Consider the following 22,272-nt stretch of genomic DNA (forward strand, 5'->3'; position numbering starts at 1 on the left):
TATATATATATATATATATATATATATATATGTGTGTGTGTGTGTGTGTGTGTGTATAAAATGAGTTCATGATAGAGAACTGAGTAACACGCAACGTAAGGAAATAGGAAGAGCATCTGAGTAAGACATTCATCCTGAAGCCTGAGTTGGATTTCTAGAGGAATGTTATCTTAACTGTGTTTTCAAGTTCCAAATTTGTTAAAACGTCTACTTCATAACAGATAAATTAGCCTGTGTTAAATCATATTACCATGAAACCATGCAACTTCTTTAAAAAGCCTCATGTCTATTACGGTAAACATCACAATTGAAAATATGGTTTGAGATGAGGCTATCTAGGGACAAATGGGGGAATTGGTCTGGAAATTTATGCATAATTACTAAATATGCAAAGTAGAATATAACTGTGATGGTAATTTTTATTTCATTATTGTTTTTTTCTTTTATGAGATCCAGTCTCACTTTGTTGACAAGACTGGGGTGCAATGGCACCATCTCGGCTCATTGCAACCTCTACTTCCCAGATTCAAGCAATTTGCCCAGCTCAGCCTCCAGAGTAGCTGGGACTACAGATGCACACCACCACCCCTGGCCAATTTGTTTGTGTTTTTTTTTTTTTTTTTTTCTGTAGAGATGGGGTTTTGCCACATTTCCTAGGCTAGTCTAGAACTTCTGGACTCAAGCAATCTGCCTGCCTCTGCCTCTCTAAGTGTGAGATTTTAACCAGAGGTCCTTGTTCTAAGAGCTCCCAAGATGGTGGGGGGCCGCTTCCAAGATGGCAGCAAGCCTCTTGTTCTCTGACCTGGGGTTTTGGACTCAAGGATTCCAAAGAATGGAATCTTGGGCCATGCGTGAGTGTTATAGCTCTATTCAGCTCCATTAGGATGAACCCTGGGCACTTAGCCAGCGCATGAACAATGCCTAGCCTCTAGCCCGATTGGGAGCAGCAACGGGCGCTGCCTCACTGAATCAGAAGTGCAGAGGACACCCTGCTGGATATGGAGGGGTGGAAGTCAGCGGCAGCTTCTGCGACTATGGCAATCAGCAGTGGTGGACGCCCAGCAAAAGCTCAGCAGGAACCAGAACAAACATGGACCAGAGAGTGTGCAGTTGCGATATGTAATAGAGTGAAAACAGAGCTCTCATACAGCGGGAGCGGACCCAAGGCGGGTTGCCCTTGCCAGCTCCAATGCCTGGGTTTATATCCTGATCATTGTCCCTCCCCCTGTGTCTCAGGTGATAGATGATTGCCTATTTCTTTACCTCCTGTTTTAGCCTAATTAGCATTTTAGTGAGCTCTCTTTACTACCTCATTGGCTGGGTGTGAGGTAAGTTGCAAGCCCCATGTTCAAAGGTGGATGCGGTCACCTTCCCAGCTAGGCTTAGGGATTCTTAGTCGGCCCAGGAAAACCAGCTAGTCCTGTCTCTCAGGATTACAGGCATGAGCCACTGTGCCCAGTCTGATAATCTTTAATTCTGTTGTTAGTGTTGTGGATGGCTTGGAGGGGATCCTGATTATGATACAGACAGGAGATAGGAAAATACTGGGTAGGAGAGAGCAGTTCCTGAGCAAACGTCCCACCCTCACAGGTGGATATCCACAGCCGTAAGTGAGTACAGGCATTCCTGTTGCCTTTCGGCCCATCACGTCTCCCTATCCTGTACCCATATAAACCCCCAGTGCCAGGCTCCAGAAGCAGATGAGGAAACAGGCAGATGAACGACAGAATGGTGAAGCAGAGAAAGAGTGCTTGAATGCCGAGAGGAGTTTGGCTGGGGGTGGCTGGAGAAAAGTTCGGCCACTGGAAGGCCAAATTCCCGGGGAAGATTGCCTTCCTACTCCATCGCCCTTCCAGCTCTCCATCCTTCCACTGAGAGCCACCTCCACCATTCAGTAAAACCCCCACATTCATCCTTCAAGTCCGTGTGTGACCTGATTCTTCCAGGACACTGGACAAGAGCTTGGGATACAAAAAGCTGTCACGCTGGTGCTCTGCCCTTGCAGAAAGGCAGAGGGTCCACTGAGCTGGTTAACACTTAAGTTGTCTGGCGGATGGTAAGGCTAAAAGAGCATACTGTAACACGTGCCCACTTGCGCTCCTGCACCTGTCCATCTGTGTGCTCCTCCTCCCATAATGGGTTTGGGCAGCAGCGACCAAACAGACAAGCCACACCCATGTTGCACATCCTGTGAGGGGTGTCAGGGAACTCTCTCGTCTCAATTAGAGGCTGAAGGTTTAGTTATATTGTTGCTGTTATTCAAGTTGGAAGAAGCAAGAGCTTAATATCTGATGAATAGTGACAAACAAAAGAATTATTGTAAAAGTGGAAGCTATAGAGCATAATCAGATGCAAAGTAAGGTAAGTGTGAATGAAGAGGACAAATGTAATCCCCAGTTTTCTTGTTTGGACAAGTATGTTCTCTTTGACATTATTTACTAAATAAGAGGTACTGGAGAGGAAACAGACTGTCAAAAATATGATGAATTTGGTTTCTGATATCCTGGTTTGAGGTGTCAGTGGAATACCCAAGGAAATAGCCACCTTAAGCTCTTTAAATAGTTGAAAACATTCTCCCTAAGAACTGGCATAAGACAAGGATACCCACTTTTGCTATGCCTATTTGATATAGTACTAGAAGTGTTTGCCAGAGAAATCAGGCAAGAGACATAAATAAAAGACATCCAAATTAGAAAAGAAGAAGTCAAATTATCTGTGTTTGCTGATTTTATTATCTTATACCTAGAAAACCCTAAATATTTCATCAGAATTCTTGGATTTTATGAATGAATTTAGTAGTTTCCGTGAAAATCAACATGGAAAAATCAGTAGCATTTCTATACACCAATAACAATCAACTGAAGAAACAAATCGATAAGGCAATCCCATTTGCAATAACTACAGAAATAAACCTAAAAATATATTCAATCAAAAGAGTGAAAGATCTCTACAAGGAAAACTACAATACACTGATTTAAAAAAATGTAAGTGGCACAACTAAAGAAAAAAAAAATCCCGTGCTTATGGAATTCAACAAATAACATTATTAAAATGAACATACTGCCCAAAGCAATCTGAAGACTCAATACAATCCCTCTGAAAATACCAACATTCTTTGTCACAGAATTAGAAAAAAAAATCTAAAATTTATATGAAATCAAAAAGTAACCTGGCTAGCCCAAGCAATCCTAAGCAAAAGCAACAAAGTCATATTATCTGACTTCAAATTATACTCCAAGACTATAGAAACAAAAACTGCATGGTACTGGTAGAAAAATACACATAGATCAACAAAACAGCATAAATAACCCAGAAAAAAACCACATATCTATAGCTAATTGATCTTTGCCAAAGTTGACAAGAATACATGTGAGAGAAGGAATACCCTTTTCAATAAATGGTGCTGGGAAAATTGGAATGCCATATGCAGAATAAAACTAGACCCTTGTCTCTCACCATATACAAAACTCAACTCATGGTGGATTAAATAGTTTAATATAAGACCTGAAGCCATTCAAATACTAGAGAAAAACCTAGGAAACTGTTTTGGACATTGGTGTAGGCAAATGATTCATAACTGAGTCCTCAAATGGGACTTAATTGAACTAAATAGCTTCTGAAGAGCAAAATAAATGATCAACCAAGTGTACAGACAACCTGTAGAATGGGAGAAAACATTTGGAAAGTGTGCACCTGACAGAGGACTGATATCCACAATTTAGAAGAAACACAGACAGCTCAAGAACAACAACAAAAAACAAATGATCTCATTAAAAAGTGGATAAAGGACATGAATAGACATCCTTCAGAAGAAGACATGCACAGGCATGTAGCTTGAAAAGAAGAATAGGTATAAAAATACCTAACAAACATATGAATAAATATGCAACATCACTAATTATCAGAGAAATGCAAATTAAAACAATGAAATATCATCTTATACCAGACAAAATTGTTATTATTAAAAAGTAAAAAACTAACAGAAGTTGGCCACGACACTTATACACTACTGATGGGAATGTAAGTTCACACAACCTTTATGGAAAACAGTATAGAGACTTCTCAAAGAACTAGAGATACCTTCAATCCAGCATTCCACTACTGGAGAGAAAATCAATATATCAAATAGCTACCTGCACTGATGTATTTATCACAGCACTATTCACAATAGTAAAGATATGGAATCAGCCTAAATATATGCCAATTGATGATTGGATAAATAATATAGAATACTCTTTGGCCATAAAAAAGAATGAAATCACGTTTTCTTTTTCTTTTTTTTCAACAACATGGATAGAACTAGAGGCCATTACCTTACGTGAAACAACTCTGAAGCACAAAGACAAATACTTTTTATGTCTTACTTATAAGTGGAAGCTAAATAATGTGTACCCATGGACATATAGTGTGGAATAATATACACCTAAACTCAGGAGTGTTGTGGAGTGGGAGGTAGTGTATGATAAGAAATTACTTAGTGAGAATAATGAACATTTTCTGGGAGATGGATATACTAAAAGTCTAGATTTTATTATACCACTATGTAATATATCTATGTAACAAAATTACACTTGTTCATTTTAAACTTATGAAAATAATAGTTTTAAAAACCAGTAAATATCTTCCTTTCATAAAGTCAGGATTTATTGAAGAATAAATCCTCCTCATCCTCCAATATTTTGCCTATAGTAAGCAGAGAAATGATCTAGATATTTTAGCAGAGTCAGGTATTTGTCTTTGTTTGGGCTGCTTTAAAAAAGTACTAAAGACTGGGTAATTTATAAACAACAGAAGTTTATTTCTTGCAGTTGTGGAGGCTGGGGAGTCCAAGATCAAGGTGACAGCAGATTTGGTGTCTTTTGAGGTTTCAATGAGGCCTCTTCTCTTGTGTCTTTCTGGTATACAGATGGTATCTCCCAGCTGTGTCCTCAAATGGTGGAAGGGGTGTGGTAGTTGTGGGGCCTCTTTCAAAAGAGTATGAATCCCATGCATGAGGACTCCATGTCATGATCTACCACCTCCCAAAGACCATCTATACCATCACCTTGGGGGTTAAGATTTCAACATATGAATTTTAAGAGGACATAAACGTTCAGACCATAGCAGCATTTGAAGCAAACTTGGCTAAATTAATAATTCTGGCATATAGATAAACATTGAAAACAAAGAAACACAAAGACATTAAGAACTATACTTATAAGAAATGAATTTTATGTATATGAGCAAGAGACAAAAGACTCTTTAGATATAAGAGTAAATCTAAAGCAATGGTATTTGAAATATCTAACTGATATCAATATGACAAACATATTCAAAATGGGAGTTAATAGGTGAGTCTAAAACCTAGGCTTTAAAAATCATTCTAAAATAAAGATTTCATTTCAATTCTACCAATAATTTGGAAACTTTTTTCCTCTTTTGGCCTCAGTGCTAAAGCTGAAGGTTTGACAAATGCTCCTTAAGAAATCCTACAATAGATACAAATTTAGACGAGTACATATAGAAAAGAAATGTAGTTTCCAATGTTCTGTTTACACTTCCAAGGATTGTTTTAACTCACACTGGTGAGTATTCTGCCATATGTCTGGTGAATCATTTGACATCAATGTGATATAAAGCAAATCCTCTAAAAATATATTACTCTTTGTGTATTTTTCAGGGTTCTCTGGAGGGGAGAACTGATAGATGTCTATATGAAGAGGAGTTTATTAGGAGAATTGACTCACACGATCACAAGGTAAAGTCCCACAATAGACCATCTGCAACCTGGGGAGCCAGGGAGTCAACCTGAATCCCAAAACCTCAAAAGTAAAGAAGCTGATAGTGCAGTATTCTGTTGCAAATCACTGGTGTTAAGCCTGAGTCCCAAAAGCTGAAGAACTTGGAATCTGATGTTGGAGGGAAGGAAGCATCCAGTACCGGAGAAAGATGGAGGTCAGACTTAGGCAGTCTAGTTTTTCCACATTCTTCTGCCTGCTTTAAGTCTGGTAGCACTGGGAACTAACTAGATGGTGCCCAATCAGATTGAGGGTGGATCTGTCTTTCCAGTCCACTGACTCAAATGTTAATCTCCTTTGGCAACACCCTTACAGACACATCCAAGAACCATACTTTGCATCCATCAATCCAATCAAGTTCACACTCAATATTAACTATAACACTTTGACCAGTCTTTCCCCTGACATAAAATTAACTGTGGAAAACAAGAAGAGATATGCAAAAATGTGAATCGGTGCTATACTGCTTGGTGTATAGGAATTGTATGTAAAAAAAGTTATGAGGAATAATATAATTAAATTTATTAAGCATTAGTGTGTAACTGCACTGCAGTGTGTAACACTGACTGGAAGAAAAAGGAACTAAAAGTAATGTGATCACATGTACAAACTACACTGTTGATATGCTGCGCAATCATTAGACACAATGAGTTCCTTAAACATCCAAATTTTATACACTATGAAAACATGACATTTTATTCTAATTAAACTTTCCATTACATATTACTAATCTTGAACAACTTACCTTAGGTATTATGTTTCCTCGGTTTACTGTTATCCATAGAGCTAAGCACTAAAAATAACAAACCCTTTTTTTAAATGTTGATTTTAGAGTCAAGGTGAATTGGAGCCAATCAGTCTTTCAGATTTATTAAATATTTTGTCTCTACCTGTTGCAATGAAGTTCTTTAATTTAGTGTTCTGTATTTGTGGTAATTATGTTTTCAATTTGATTAATCTAAGACATTAGCCAAGAGTAATTATTTTTTATTTTGTTACAGTATGGATTTTAGGGCATAAGTATGAAATATAGATATTGTCATAAAATATGCTATTATAATAGCACCAGCAATAGTAATATATTGATAATAATTGATTGATATGTGGTAGGCCACGTTTTCTAATTTGACTAAATGACCCATTCAATCTTCAAAAAAAAAAATAAACAAAATTGTAATTTTATTTTATGTGTAAGAAAACTTAAAGAAAAGCATTTGAGTTGTACAAGTTCACATAGATGGTGGAGGCAAGATGGAATATAGGCTAACTGTCCCCAAATTCTATATTCTCATCTAAGGTAAGGCTAGAAACACTTGTGTCATATGGTGTAATACTAAGGGTTTTGTCTTCATTTCTGTTCTTGGAATGTTGTTGGTGAAGTGGAGTAACAAGGCTGAACAAAGACCAGGATTGCACTCATGAATTAGAGAGACTTTTCTATAAAATATTCATTTATGGAGGGAAAAAGGGAAGAGGTATTTTATGCTAGGTACATGCTTAGGATAAAAATGAGAAAGGAGGAAAATAGCCGAAGATGAGATAATGAGTATCCTCCTTAGATGGACCTCAACCTGGTCTAATTTCTAAGGAGTCAAGATTTCCAAGTCCCAGTGCTTGTGGGCTCTAAAAATCCTCATTGGTAGGCTCCACAATTTTAAAGGGGCAAGAATTTATAGAAAACAAATCTAAATTAACAATGATACAGAATTGAATAGACTTGCATTTTTGTATGCAGCTGCATAGATATAATGAATTATCTACTTAGTGAGTTATCAGGGACCAATACATTCAACATTTCTAAATTACATTTTTATGATTGGACATGTTGAGGCTCTAATGCAGCAACCCAATGAATCAGCATATGTTACATGCGGATGGCCAGAAATTATATGTTATTCAAGCATACTTAGTATTGCATCATTTCTGATATATTGACTTGGTTGTGAGATCCATTTGCTGACTTTTTAACTTTTTAATGATAAATTATTATCTGTTCAGTACTTTGTGGGTTGTTTGTATAACCCTAGAGCATGTGCTGATGCATATTTGCATATTTGTGGTCTATAATTTTTCAATAGCTAGGCTTTAAGACATTTATATGTAGTAGTTAAAACATAAATCTTCCATATCCCTATTCCTAAAGATACATATTCTTCCCAAAATTGCTTGTAGATTGTGATACTTCATTGGTGATCTACTGTATATAGGCTTGAGCAAAATGCATATATAATATTGCAAAATAACTTTAAAGTATTTGTAATAAAATTACTTCCTTTTAAAAACTGAAGATAAGGGGCATTTGCTTATTATAGATCCTTAACATTTTTAAAAATTTGTATTCCTTTTGTATTAGTTATATATTATTGCATAACAAATTATTTCAAAATTTGGGACTTAAGAAAACTGTAAGTATTTATTACATTATGGTGTTTGTGGGTCAGTAATTTCCAATGGACACATGGGGATGGCTTGCTTTGGCTCTGTGATGTGTAGAGTCTCAATTGGAAGACGTAAACTTTGGGGAACTGAAGCCATTCAAAGGCTAAGCCTGCAAGATCAGTGTCCAATTTGATTTAAGACAACAAGATGGAAGCAGCAATACTAGCCTCAAAAATTATACGTCACCAATATGCAGCATTCTGTTCTTTAGATGGCTCCACTAATCAGGCTCACATTCAAGAGATGGTGGGTAATTAGGATGAGAAGTATAGAACACTTGGCAAACCCCTGGACCAAACTCTAGCATGACTTCTAGCAGCGTAAGGCCATGTCTCTAGGATGACCTTGGACCCTTTTAAAGTGTCTGCCAAGAAACTAGTGCTGCCGGGAAAACTTACTGTTTGTTCTAACCAACACACACCAGATAATAGGCCCCTGTTCTACCTTTTTTCAACATTTACTACAAAGGGTTTGCAAATATAAATCTGTTCTCTGGAAACTCAGGAGCATCTCTCTCAAAGACCTGTGAGCCATTCCTTAAAAATGTAATCATTAAGAAGGGCTTACCGGCCGGGTGCGGTGGCTCAAGCCTGTAATCCCAGCACTTTGGGAGGCCGAGGCGGGTAGATCACAAGGTCAGGAGATCGAGACCACGGTGAAACCCCGTCTCTACTAAACATACAAAAAATTAGCCGGGCGCGGTGGCGGGCGCCTGTAGTCCCAGCTACTCGGGAGGCTGAGGCAGGAGAATGGCGTGAACCCGGGAGGCGGAGCTCCAGTGAGCCGAGATCGCGCCACTGCCCTCCAGCCAGGGGGACAGAGCGAAATTCTGTCTCAAAAAAAATAAAATAAAATAAAAAAAAAGAAGGACTTATCGTCTGTCTCCCAGTCTTGGTGAAATGACAGAATCCTAACTTAGATAACAGACAGCTAGCAGACACAGCTGACCTCATCACATTCATACTGACCAACCCTTTGTACTTTTTCGCTTCCCTAACTCTACTGAAACCCCACACTTTCCCTTCCTCATTTTCCCTATAAAACCTTCAAATTGCCTGGGCACAAGTCAAAACGGAACTCACCTTTTTTCACAACTCTCGTAAGTTACTGAATAAAATCTGTTTTCACCTCTTTAAATAATATCTGGCTGTATATATCTTAGACAGGATAAGACATGTCAATGTATTTTAAAATGACCATAGTTACTCAAAGGTATGACATATTGAACTATTTTTGTTTTTGTTTTCTTGGTTTAGTAGTACTGGGAGAATAATCTTTGGTTAAGAAGCCACATTCACGGGTGTTACTGGCAGCCACGTGAATGAATTCAAATGCCTTTTAAGTGGTGATCTTCCTTAAGGAAGTGGTAAAATGTTTACCTTAAAAGAAATTTGGAAGAAGTTGATTACAATCCTCACGAATGACTTTGAGGTGTTCGATACTTCAGTGGAGAAACAACTGCAGATGTGGTGGAAATATCAAAAGAGCTAGAAGTGGAGCACGAAGATGTGACTGAATTGCTGAAATCTCTGGTAAAACTTGAACAGATGAGGGAGGCACTTTTATGGATGAGCAAAGAAAATGGTTTCTTGAGATGGAATCTACTTTTGGTGAAGATGCTGTGAACATTGTTTGGTTTTTGTTGTTTCTTTTTTTTTTTCAATCCTCCAGGATGTCTGAAATATGAACACTGCTGAAATGACAACAAAGGATTTAGAATATTACCTAAACTTAATTGATAAAGCAGAGGCTGGGTTTGAGAGGATTTACTCTAATTTTAAAAGAAGTTCTCCACCCTGTGTCCAAGTGTTCTCGTTGTTCAATTCCCACCTATGAGTGAGAACATGCGGTGTTTGGTTTTCTATCTTTGCGATAGTTTGCTCAGGATGATGGTTTCCAGCTTCATCCATGTACCCTAGAACTTAAAGTATAATACAAAATAATAATAAAAAAAGAAGTTCTACTGTGGGTAAATGCCATCAGATAGTAATGCATGCTACATGGAAATCTTCCATGAAAGGAGCAGTCAATCAATGTGGCAAATTTTCCTTTTTTTTTTTTTTTTTTTTTTTTTTTGAGATGGAGTCTCGCTCTGTCGCCCAGGCTGGAGTGCAGTGGCTGGATCTCAGCTCACTGCAAGCTCCACCTCCCGAGTTTACGCCATTCTCCTGCCTCAGCCTCCCGAGTAGCTGGGACTACAGGCGCCCGCCATCTCGCCCGGCTAGTTTTTTGTATTTTTTAGTAGAGACGGGGTTTCACCGTGTTAGCCAGGATGGTCTCGATCTCCTGACCTCGTGATCCACCCACCTCGGCCTCCCAAAGTGCTGGGATTACAGGCTTGAGCCACCGCGCCCGGCCACTGTTGCCTTATTTTGAGAAATTGCTGCAGACATCCCAAATGTCAGCAACCTCAACCTTAATAGCCAACAGCCATCTACATTGAAGCAGGATCCTCCACCAGCAAAGGGATTATAACTTGCTGAAGAATACATGACTGTTAGCATTTAACAATAAAACAGTTGTGAATTAAAATATATCTTTTTCACATGTAATATTACATGATGAACCACAGTATGGTATAAATGTAATTTTTATATCGAGTGGAGAACAAAAAACGTGTGTGGTTCACTTTATTGTAATATTCTCTTTATTGCGATCTCCTGTAACTGAACGTGCAATATCTCTGAGGTTTATCTGTAATCATAAAGTCAAATATAAGTTAAGCAGCTGCTAGCCTCACCTGTTTTCCGGCCAGTCACTTTATTACTAATTCATGTGTGGTTTATTACTAAGTACCTGTTGGTGTCTCAGATTTCACCATCAGTGAAGAACACTAATTTACAGACTTTCAGAGAAAGTTTATCTCAGTTTGCAAACAGTATGAAGGCAGATATATTAAGAATTGATTGTTCTTGAATGACTACTGGGTAAATAACGAAATGAAGATAAAAATAAAGATGTTCTTTGAAACCAATGAGAGCAAAGACACAACGTACCAGAATCTCTGAGACACACTTAAAGCAGTGTGTAGAGGGAAATTTACAGCACTAAATGCCCACAAGAGAAAGCAGGAAAGATCTAAAATTGACACCCAACAGCATAATTAAAAGAACTAGAGAAGCAAGAGCAAACAAATTAAAAAGCTAGCAGAAGGCAAGAAATAATCAAGATCAAAGTAGAACTGAAGGTGATAGAGACACAAAAAACCCTTCAAAAAAATCAATGAATTCAGGACCTGTTTTTTTGAAAAGATCAGTAAAATAGACCGCTAGCAAGACTAATAAAGAAGAAAACAGAGAAGAATCAAAGAGACGCAATAAAAATGATAAACGGGATATCACCACCGATCCCACAGAAACATAAACTACCATCAGAGAATACTACAAACACCCCTATGCAAATAAACTAGAAAATCTAGAAGAAATTGATAAATTCCTGGACACATGCACCCTCCCATGACTAAACCAGGAAGAATTTGAATCTCTGAATAGAACAATAACAGGTTCTGAAATTGAGGCAATAATTAATAGCCTATCAACCAAAAAAAGTCCAGGACCAGACGGATTGACAGCCGAATTCTACCAGAGGTACAAAGAGGAGCTGGTACCATTCCTTCTGAAACTATTCCAATCAATAGAAAAAGAGGGGATCCTCCCTAACTCATTTTATGAGGCTAGCATCATCCTGATACCAAAACCTGGTAGACACACAACAAAAAAGTGTATTTTAGGCCAATATCCCTGATGAACATTGAGGCAAAAATCCTCAATAAAATACTGGCAAACTGAATCCAGCAGCACATCGAAAAGCAGATCCACCATGATCAAGTCGACTTCATCCCTAGGATGCAAGGCTGGTTCAACATATGCAAATCAATAAACATGATCCATCACATAAACAGAACCAACGACAAAAAACACATGATTATCTCAATAGATGCAGAAAAGACCTTCAACAAAATTCAAAAGCCCTTCATGCTATAAACTCTCAATAAACTAGGTATTGATGGAATGTACCTGAAAATAATAAGAGTTATTTATGACAAACCGACAGCCAATATAATACTGAATGGGCAAAAACTAGAGTCACTCCCTTTGAAAACCAGCACAAGACAAGGATGCTCTCTCATCACTCCTATTCAATACAGGGTTGGAGGTTCTGGGTAGAGCAATCAGGCAAGAGAAAGAAATAAAGGGTATTCAACTAGAAAAAGAGGAAGTCAAATTTGCTTTGTTTGCAGGTGACATGATTGCATATTTAGAAAACCTCATTGTCTCAGCCCAAAATCTCCTTAAGCTTTTAAGCAACTTAAGCAAAGTCTCAGAATAAAAAATCAATGTGCAAAAATCACAAACATTCCTATACACTAATAATAGACAAGCAGAGAGTCAAATCATGAGTGAACTCCCATTCACAATGACTACAAAGAGAATAAAATACCCAGGAGTCCAACTTACAAGGGATTTGAAGGACCTCTTCAAGGAGAACTACAAACCACTGCTCAATGAAATAAAAGAGGATATAAACAAATGGAAAAACATTCCATGCTCATTAATCGGAAGAATCAATATGGTGAAAATGGCCATACTGCCCAAAGTAATTTATAGATTCAATGCTATCCCCATCAAGCTACCAATGACTTTCTTCACAGAATTGGAAAAATCTACTATAAAGTTCACATGGACCCTTAAAAGATCCCACATAGCCAAGATAATCCTAAGTGAAAAGAACAAAGCTGGAGGCATCACGCTACCTGACTTCAAACTATACTACAAGGCTACAGTAACCAAAACAGGATGGTACTGGTACCAAAACAGAATTATAGACCAATGGAACAAAACGGAGGCCTCAGAAATAATACCACACATCTACAACTATCTGATCTTTGACAAACCTGACAAAAACAAGAAATAGGGAAAGGATTCCCTATTTAATAAATGGTGCTGGAAAAAGTTGTTAGTCATATGTAGAAAGCTGAAACTGGATCCCTTCCTTACATCTTATACAAAAATTAGCTCAAGATGGATTAAAGATTTAAATGTAAGACCTAGTACCATAAAAACCCTAGAAGAAAACCTAGGCAATACCATTCAGGACATAGGCACGTGCAAAGACTTCATGACTAAAATACCAAAAGCAATGGCAACAAAAGTCAAAATAGACAAATGGGATCTAATTAAACTGAAGAGCTTCTGCTCAGCAAAATAAACTATCATCAGAGTGAACAGGCATCCTACAGAATGGGAGAAAATTTTTGCCATCTACACATCTGACAAATGGCCAATATCCAGAATCTACAAGGAACTTAAACAAATTTACAAGAATAAAACAACCCCATCAAAAAGTGGGCAAAGAATATGAACAGACACTCCTCAAAATAATACATTTATGCAGCCAACAGACATACGAAAAAATGCTCATCATCACTGGTCATCAGAGAAATGCAAATCAAAACCACAATGAGATACCATCTCACACCATTTAGAATGGCTATCATTAAAAAGTCAGGAAACAACAGATGCTGGAGAGGATGTGGAGAAATAGGAATGCGTTTACACTGTTGGTGGAAGTGTAAATTAGTTCAACCATTGTGGAAGACAGTGTGGTGACTCCTCAAGGATCTAGAACTAGAAATACCATTTGACCCAGCAATCCCATTACTGGGTATATATCCAAAGGATTATAAATCATTCTACTGTAAAGACACATGCACACATAAGTTTATTGTGACACTGTTCACAATAGCAAATTCTTGGAACCAACCCAAATGCTCATCAATGATAGACTGAATAAAGAAAATGTGGCACATATACACCATGGAATACTATAAATTATAGTTCTTTGCAGGAAAAAGGATGAGTTCATATCCTTTGCAGGGACATGGATGAAGCTGGAAACCATCATTCTCAGCAACCTATCACAAGGACAGCGAACCAAACACCGCATGTTCTCACTCATAGGTGGGAGTTGAAAAATGAGAACACATGGACACAGGGAGGGGAATATCACACACCAGGGCTGGTCAGAGGGTGAGGGGCAAGGGGAGGGAGAGCATTAGGAGAAATAGCTAATGTAAATGACGAGTTGATGGGTGCAGCTAACCAACATGGCATATGTATACCTATGTAATAAACCTGCACGTTGTGCACATGTACCCTAGAACTTAAAGTATAACAAAAATAAATAAAATTAAAAATAAACATAAAAAATTTTAAAAGATTGGAGTGTTCTTATTACTGCCCGATACATTGTTCAAAAGTATCTCTGTTGGAAATCCGTGCATGAGCTTCAGCCAATGTATCTAAAATAAGTTAATTGTAAAAAACAAAACAAAACTAAAACTTTGTATCTTTTCCTGATGAAAACACACAAAATGATGACAGTTTTACATTCCATATGTGATATAGTTTGGCTATGTCACACCAAAATCTCATCTTGCATTGTAACTCACACAATTCCCATGTGTCATGGCAGGAACCCTGTGGGAGACAACTAAATTATGGGGATGGGTCTTTTCTGCCCTGTTCTCCTGATAGTGAATGAGTCTCATGAGATCTAATGGTTTTATAAATGAAAATTTGCCTACACAAGCTCTCTTTTTGCCTGCTGCCATCCACGTAGGATATGACTTGCTGCTCCTTGCCTTCCACCATGATCGTGAGGCCTCCCCAGACATGTGGAACTGTTCAGTAACTTTCTTCTGTAAATTGCCAAATCTTGGGTATTTCTTTATCAGCAGTGTGAAAATGGACTAACGCAATATGTAAACCTTTTTAGTAAGAGGTATACATTTGAATCCTCAAATTAACTTTTTATTTTACTTAAAACATTATGCTATTAAAAAGCAAACACAACTCTAGCATGCCCAAAATCATTGTGATTGCCTGTTTTAATTCCTTAAAAGTGTATTTGAAGTTGAACTTGTATCAAAAGTTAGAGAATTCATACTTCAACAGGTAAAATGTTTTTTAGAAATCTAGAGCTCATAAAGTGACTAAGCCCCTCATACTTCTTTGCAAAATAATGCTTTATTGAAATGTCTTTCTAAACTCTTTTTATTTCATTTTGTGACTTTCTTTCCTTGTAGCTATTTATATATCATCTTCTCTCAATATTCACAAAACATGACTCTGTTCTTTTAAGTTGTCAGTACTCTCTCCTTATAAGTTGTCAGTAGCAGAGAAAAACATTTTTACATGTATCTTATAGTACATTTAACTGGAGAATATTACACAACATTTCACATTGGCAGGGAGCAAAAGCATCTTTCTGCACATTTATTCTCTTTTAGGGAAAGAAAAGAAATTGTAAGCCTGGATTTGAACAATGGTCTTTTTGAGTTAAGCTCACCTCTGCTTTTCATGTTCTGGATTGTAGTACTCAGGTGTCTAGCCCTGTAAAACATAGAACTTACATTTTAGTGCTAAACAACAGAACTGTTTTACTCTGACCAAAGGATTTCACTGGGATTTAACAATCCTTGTGCTCATTCCTCATTTCTTCTCTGTTAAATTAACCGATGCTGCTCCAGAGCATTTTCTCTCTCCTTTTGTCCCTAGCTGGCCTCTTTCACTCTGATTTGATAATATCAACACCAGCTTTACAGAGCTGATTGAAAGTATATAATAATATGAATCCATGGCAGGGGAAGTATTCTTTTCAATGGCATTTACCTCTCCTTGTCTTTCCCTGCCAAAATATGCCCACTGTCATGTGAATATCTAAACTCGTGATCTGATACTATTTAAGTTTTTTTGCTATTTTCTACTTTGCTTCTTTTTAAAATATTTTCTTCCATATTATATGTTATCTTTTGTCTCTCTATCCTTAATTCTAATCCAATCAGAAAGGACCATTTATTTTCACTTGCCCACTTCAAATATTGTCTTATATCTGTACCTCTTGTTACCACTGACATTCTTTAAATGCTGATTTATTTATATTTCCTTTTCTTCTTGATCTTTTATTTACTTATTTTTATTTTTTACGCTACATTAAGTTCTGGCATTCTGACTCCTGCTTTCAGCAATATGGCAAAATGGCTCTCTTCAAAGTTATCTATATTCTTATAATACCTAAACACAACTACTTGTTTTCTGTGATCTGAGTACAGATTTTGTCACTATTTTCTTGAATTTTGACCTGCCTCTTCTTCCACGATCCAAGATACAATGCTAATCACATTCTTGTTTATACACCTGCTCCTCCTTTTCTCTCTATTTTACTATTTCCAATTCAAAATCATGGATTGCTTAAAGAAATCACCCTGAAATTTTTCCTTGTTCCATGTTTTACCTGAGAGATCTCAATTACTCTTCTGGCTTCCTTCACCTTGGGAAGATATCTACTAAATCTTTAAGGTGAAGATGGCACTCTTCAGTAACTGGTTGTTTCAGTAACACATGAAATTCAGACTGTCCAAAACTGAGTTCATTAAATTTCATGCTTAACCAGTTTCTTACCCAGAAAGCTTCATTTTCAATTTTGGCATTATGAAATGATCCATCTTTCATACTGGAGAAAACTCCATTCTTTTTAGCATCACTCAGCTCCCTGCTTTTTATTCTGTCTTACAAATTAATCTTCTCTAAAATCTTATTCTTCTACCCTTGTAGCTCTACTCCCTTTTATTTTCTGCAGGTTAATTCAAAGGTAGACTTCTATTTGTTTTCTTTACTGTCATTCCCTCGAGTTAAAGCTGAACTCCTGGGCAACCAAAGTCTCACTTCTCGACATTTTATTCACAATTGAATTATCATCTCAAATGCTTCATCTTAATGTCTACAACCAATTCTCTTTGGTTATTTTGTAAATTGTTTATTTACATTCGGTGTTAATTGATTTTATTACTACTATCTTCTACTGAATTTACCTTTCTAAATCACAGCAACGATCCACGCCCTGGTTTTAACTCACTAGGATTATTTCTTATCATTTATATTTATGCTAACTGAAATCCAGGAGCTTTATTGATTCTTGTTCAGACATGTCTAGTCATCTCTTAAGATCATCTGTTGATTTATTTCAGTTATAACATTTTTTACTTCTAGAATTTCCACCTCATTTTAAAACTATATACATTGTCAGTCTGTGGTGAATTTCTCCAGCATTTTCTGCTGTTTTCTTAATTTGGTAATCATAATTAGTTTTAATAACCTAAGATAAGTTTAATATTTAAATAATCAATGAACTTATTTTGATCATATGCTATTTCCTTTTCAATTTTGGTTATTTGGTCATGTGGTAATTTTAGACTATGCTATAACATTTTATATAAAAAATTTAGAGTTGCTGTATTATGTTCTCTTACTCTAAAAGGGGTTTATTTTTATGTCTTAATACAATATCAGGAGACCACTTTGATCTTGGCAAAGATTTATTTTAAGTTTTGTTATTTTCAATCTGTTTAATTTTTTTCCTTTGTCCCTAGAGTTTAGTTCTTACTCCTATGGTTATCTCACTGAAAGCATAGAAAGGTTATTTAAGCCTCTGCACCTTACAGGATCTAGCACTTCTGCCATTTCACCTAAAAACCTAGAAGGATGACCTAGCCACATCATTTTACAGAAGCTTGAATTTCTATCATTTTACCTGGAAGTATATTGTGGTGACCTAGCCACTCCTCTTTGGAAGAATTTCAACTCCCAAATCTCTTTTCCTCACAAAATATGGTTGCTAAATGTGTGCTTATATCTTTAGCCAAATAATTTCTATCTTCTGCTGGTTATTAGAGTTTTGCCTTATGCATTAGTAACTATGCAGTCAACCAAATATTAAGAGGAAATTGTACAGAGTCATAGGCTTACTTGCCTGTGAACTCCTGTTTCCCAGGATTTTTGGCATCTTGAAGTTCTGTCTTCTGCAGCTAGTAATCCTGCTGCTTTCTTCTTATTCTTTAGTCCCCCAAACTTCCAACTGCAAATATCCTCAGGGAAGAAATGTAAGTGTGAAACTTCACTTTGCACTTTCTCTCAGGAATTGCAGCCCTACCCCTTCTCATATGTGCATTATTTCCTTTTCAATGACTTCAGACAGTTGTTTCATGTATTTTGTTTAGATTTTATAGTTATTTTTGGTAGAAGGATTAATCAGTACAAGCTATTTTATCACAAGCTTTTTTACTATTCTTAAAATATTTAGTGGACCATTGATGTTACGTATTCCTGAATTTGTTCAATAGAATTTAAAACGAACTCATGGAAGCATTTTCCTAGGGGATTTTATTTCATTGAGAGATGTAGGAATATTCAAATTTTCTAGTTTTTTTGTGTTACTTTTGTTAAGTTGCATTTTTCAAAAAATTTGTTCATTTCATGAAAATCACCATATGTAAAGTTTTCACAATGATCACCTATTAATCTTTTATTATCTATAGGTTTATTTGCTAATATTAATTATAGTTTCCAAATTTAGATGGGAAATGCTATTACATCTTGAAAAATTCAGAAGATATCAAAATAAAGCCTTCCTTTTGCCTTTACCCTTCAATATTTGAGAAGATTTTCATAAAATTGGTGGCTTAATATACAGACTATTCTGTACATAACTTTTCTTAATTATTTTTCTGCAGAGACTGCTATATTAGGACATAAAAATCTTCTTCATCTTTGTTTATGGCTTTATATTATAGGCATACCATGATTAATTCTTGCACCCTGCACCCCATTTATGAACACCCACATAGTATCCAGGCTTGTCATACATGAAATGCTGTACTAAACAACTTTACTGTGCCCATTTCCACACATATATGAGTGAGTCTTTAAGGTAACTTTCTGTAAATGTAATTGCTTAGTCAAATGTTACATGCATTTATAATTTTGAAAAATATTTTCAGATATTTTATTAGCTATTTATCTTAGTTTATGGACCTGCCAACAGTGTGTGAGAGCCTGTTTCTTTATGTCTTTTCAACACCATATAATTAATACCAGTTTGAAAAAAAAGATTTCTGAATTTACTTTTTATTTGCCTTTATTTATAAGTACAACTGAATCTTTCTTTATGTTTAATGATGCTTCTACTTCCTATTTTCAAAGTTGTCTATGTTTTTTCACTATCTTTTCCATTGAACTTTTGTTAGACATCTCCCTAATTTAATTAATAGCTACTCGTTACAAATGAGAAAACATTATTATTTTTGTCCTGACTATGTTACAAGTATTTCCTTGGATTTTTAGTATGCCTTTGCTTTTACTTGTGATATTGTTTAGCAATGCCTATTTTGTTATAATTGTAGATAGTAAAAGTCAGTGTTTTTCCAAGTAGCAAAAAATGTTTATTGTTGTGAGATGTCCCATTGATATGAAATATGCCACATTTAAAAATATTATGTAAGGCTGGATGAGGTGGGTTTATGTTTGTAATCCCAGCACTTTGAGAAGGCCAAGGTGGAAGGATTGCTGAGGCCAGAAGTCTGAGTTCAGCCTTGGGCAAAATAGTGAGATTTCAATCTCTACAAAACAAATTCCTGAAAAATAATTAGGTGGCACAGTAGTGTGCACCTGGTAGTCCCCGCTACTGAGGAGGCTGAAGTGGGGAAGATCAGTTGAACCCAGGAGTTTGAGGCTGCCTTGGGCTTATGATCATATCACTGATTCTATCCTGGTTGATAGCAAAACTCTGCCTCTAGAAAAAATGAAAATGAAAAACTACACACACACACACACACACACACACACACACCAATGTATTCTAATTGTTGATGGAAATCTGAAGGTTTCTATTACAAAGCTAATATAAAAAAACACTTCTCTGGAGATTTTGGCACAAGTCTCTTGAACAAATGGTGCAGACTTTGTGTTGAGTGCTAGGAGTAAAAGATTGAAAAATTTCATTGGGCTATTTTTATGTCAGTTTTAGTAAATAATTCCAAAATTAGTTTAAAGAAAGATACAATTGTTTCACTTTGTTATCAATACTTGATATTAACAAATACTGAAGTTTTGTCATGCTAGTGTTTGTTTTGGGAAAACTCATTGTGATTTTCATGCTAATTTACTTCATTACTAATGAATTTAAGCACCGTACCTATGTCTATGAGCAATTTGATAATTTAAGTGTAAGATTATTAAAAGTTATGCATTTAAAAAAAATCTCTCTGATCTTCTTCTGTATTTTCCTGTTAATTTGTGGAAATTTATATATTCTGGATGACTCTTTTGTGGTCCCATATGTTGCAGATATCTTATTCGAATCCTTTGTCTATTTGATTCATAATCATCTCTTAACAAACAGAAATGTTTAATGCTGTCCAAATTATCAGGTTTTAATTTTCTTAATGGCTACTTTTAAACTATGTTTAAGATAACTTTTCGTTTTTAAAATACACAGAGATACTCTCCTATGCCATCTTCTGGGTAATTTTTTTTCACTTCCTTTATGTCTAGCATCTACCTGGAACTGTCTTTTGTGCATAAAGTGAAGTGATAATCAATTTTTTTCTGTCTTTATAACTGTCCAAACATGATTTCCTACAAATATAGCATTTTTATCAACCAAATATTTATACATGGTCCTGTCTATTCCTGGGCTCTATTTGCTTTCATTAATCAGTTCACATATTCTCATATACTTAGAAAGAAATACTTAGAAAAAATAATTTAAACCAGGTAATCAAGTTGAAAATTCCACCTTTATATCCAAGTTTTACTTTTAGTCATTATCTACTAAGCATCTACTATGATCAAATATAGAGTTTGTATTTTCCTTTTTCTTCTCTCATTTTTCTCCTTATCATTTTGAAATGGGAAATGTTTCCTTGTCTGCCTCGCAGGGCGTGAGATGGGCATGTGGCTCGCTTCTTCAATTCCTCGGTGCTCAAACCTCCAGAGGAGCATACAGACGGCAGGCTGTGGGCTCTGACCTCACGGCAGTGTCTAGGGGTGAATATTTACAGCTGAAGCCCCGTAGGCATCTGTTACAGGGTGCTCTTTTAGTTTTGCCGTCTATAGGCGGCTTGTGTTAGCTCAATTAGACCCCGTTCCTTATCACAAGGACAGAGGACTTTCTGTATCCTGGGTTCTTGCCTTGGTGTACCAGAAGAATCAGATCACACTGGACTTGGAGAATGAGTGCAAGTTTTACTGAGTGGAAGTAGCTCTCAGCACATGCGAGAGCCAGAAGGGAGATGGTTTTCCCCTGGAGTCAGGCTCCTTGGTGGCTTGGGGTCTCCTCCAACTGCCTGGGCCAAATTTCACGTCGTTCTGCAGGTAGGTGGCCTGCTGGTGTGCCGGTGCCTGTTGGTGCGTGCCTCTGGACGTCTAGCCACTTGTGTGTTCCTCCGCTGACATGCTCCTCTCAACCTCCAGCTGCCTGTGTGTCTGCCTGCTAGGGTCCTGGGTTTTTGTAGGCACAGGATGCGGGCCAGGCGGGCCAGGGTGATCTTGGGAAATGCAGCATTTGGACTGGAAGGCGAGAGTGCCTGTCTTCACCTAGGTCCACGAGCAGAAGCCTGGGGGTGAAGCCCTTGCCAGTGACCCACCCTTCTCCTCTATCCAGCACTTCCCTGCTTCCCTTCTGTATCAATTTGATTTTATTTATGCCATTTTATTTGTGTTTACATTTAAATTGTTGAACATATTTGAACCTCAAGTTCTTGATTTATTTCGAATATATTTACCTCTAGGTACTAAAGATAAGGAAGTCAACACATCTTTCTCGTTTTCAGCCATCTTTCTTTCTTCCTTTCTTTGTTACATTATTTCTACTTCATCAGAGTTTATATGGCTACTATTTGTTGCAGAACATCATCTCCTTACTTGTTATGTCCTAATTCCTAAAGACAAGCAGATAATTTCTCACTGCTAGTTATTTTGCCTTTAAAATATTTTCTTGTTTTTTTTTCCAGTAAATTATGTAAAAATGGCCTGTAGAAATAATGTCATTTCTTCTTAGATATTTAAAACTAATTTCCCTTGACATTACATTCTACCAATGGTTTTTTGTTTTGTTTTGTTTTGTTTTGTTTGAGATGGAGTCTTGCTCTGTCTCCCAGGCTAGAGTGCAGTGGCACAATCTCGGCTCACTGCAAGCTCAGCCTCCCAGGTTCCCGCCA

The sequence above is a fragment of the Rhinopithecus bieti genome, unplaced genomic scaffold, assembly GCF_001698545.2.
Source record: "Rhinopithecus bieti isolate Rb0 unplaced genomic scaffold, ASM169854v2 scaffold_32518, whole genome shotgun sequence".
NCBI classification, from domain to species: domain Eukaryota; kingdom Metazoa; phylum Chordata; class Mammalia; order Primates; family Cercopithecidae; genus Rhinopithecus; species Rhinopithecus bieti.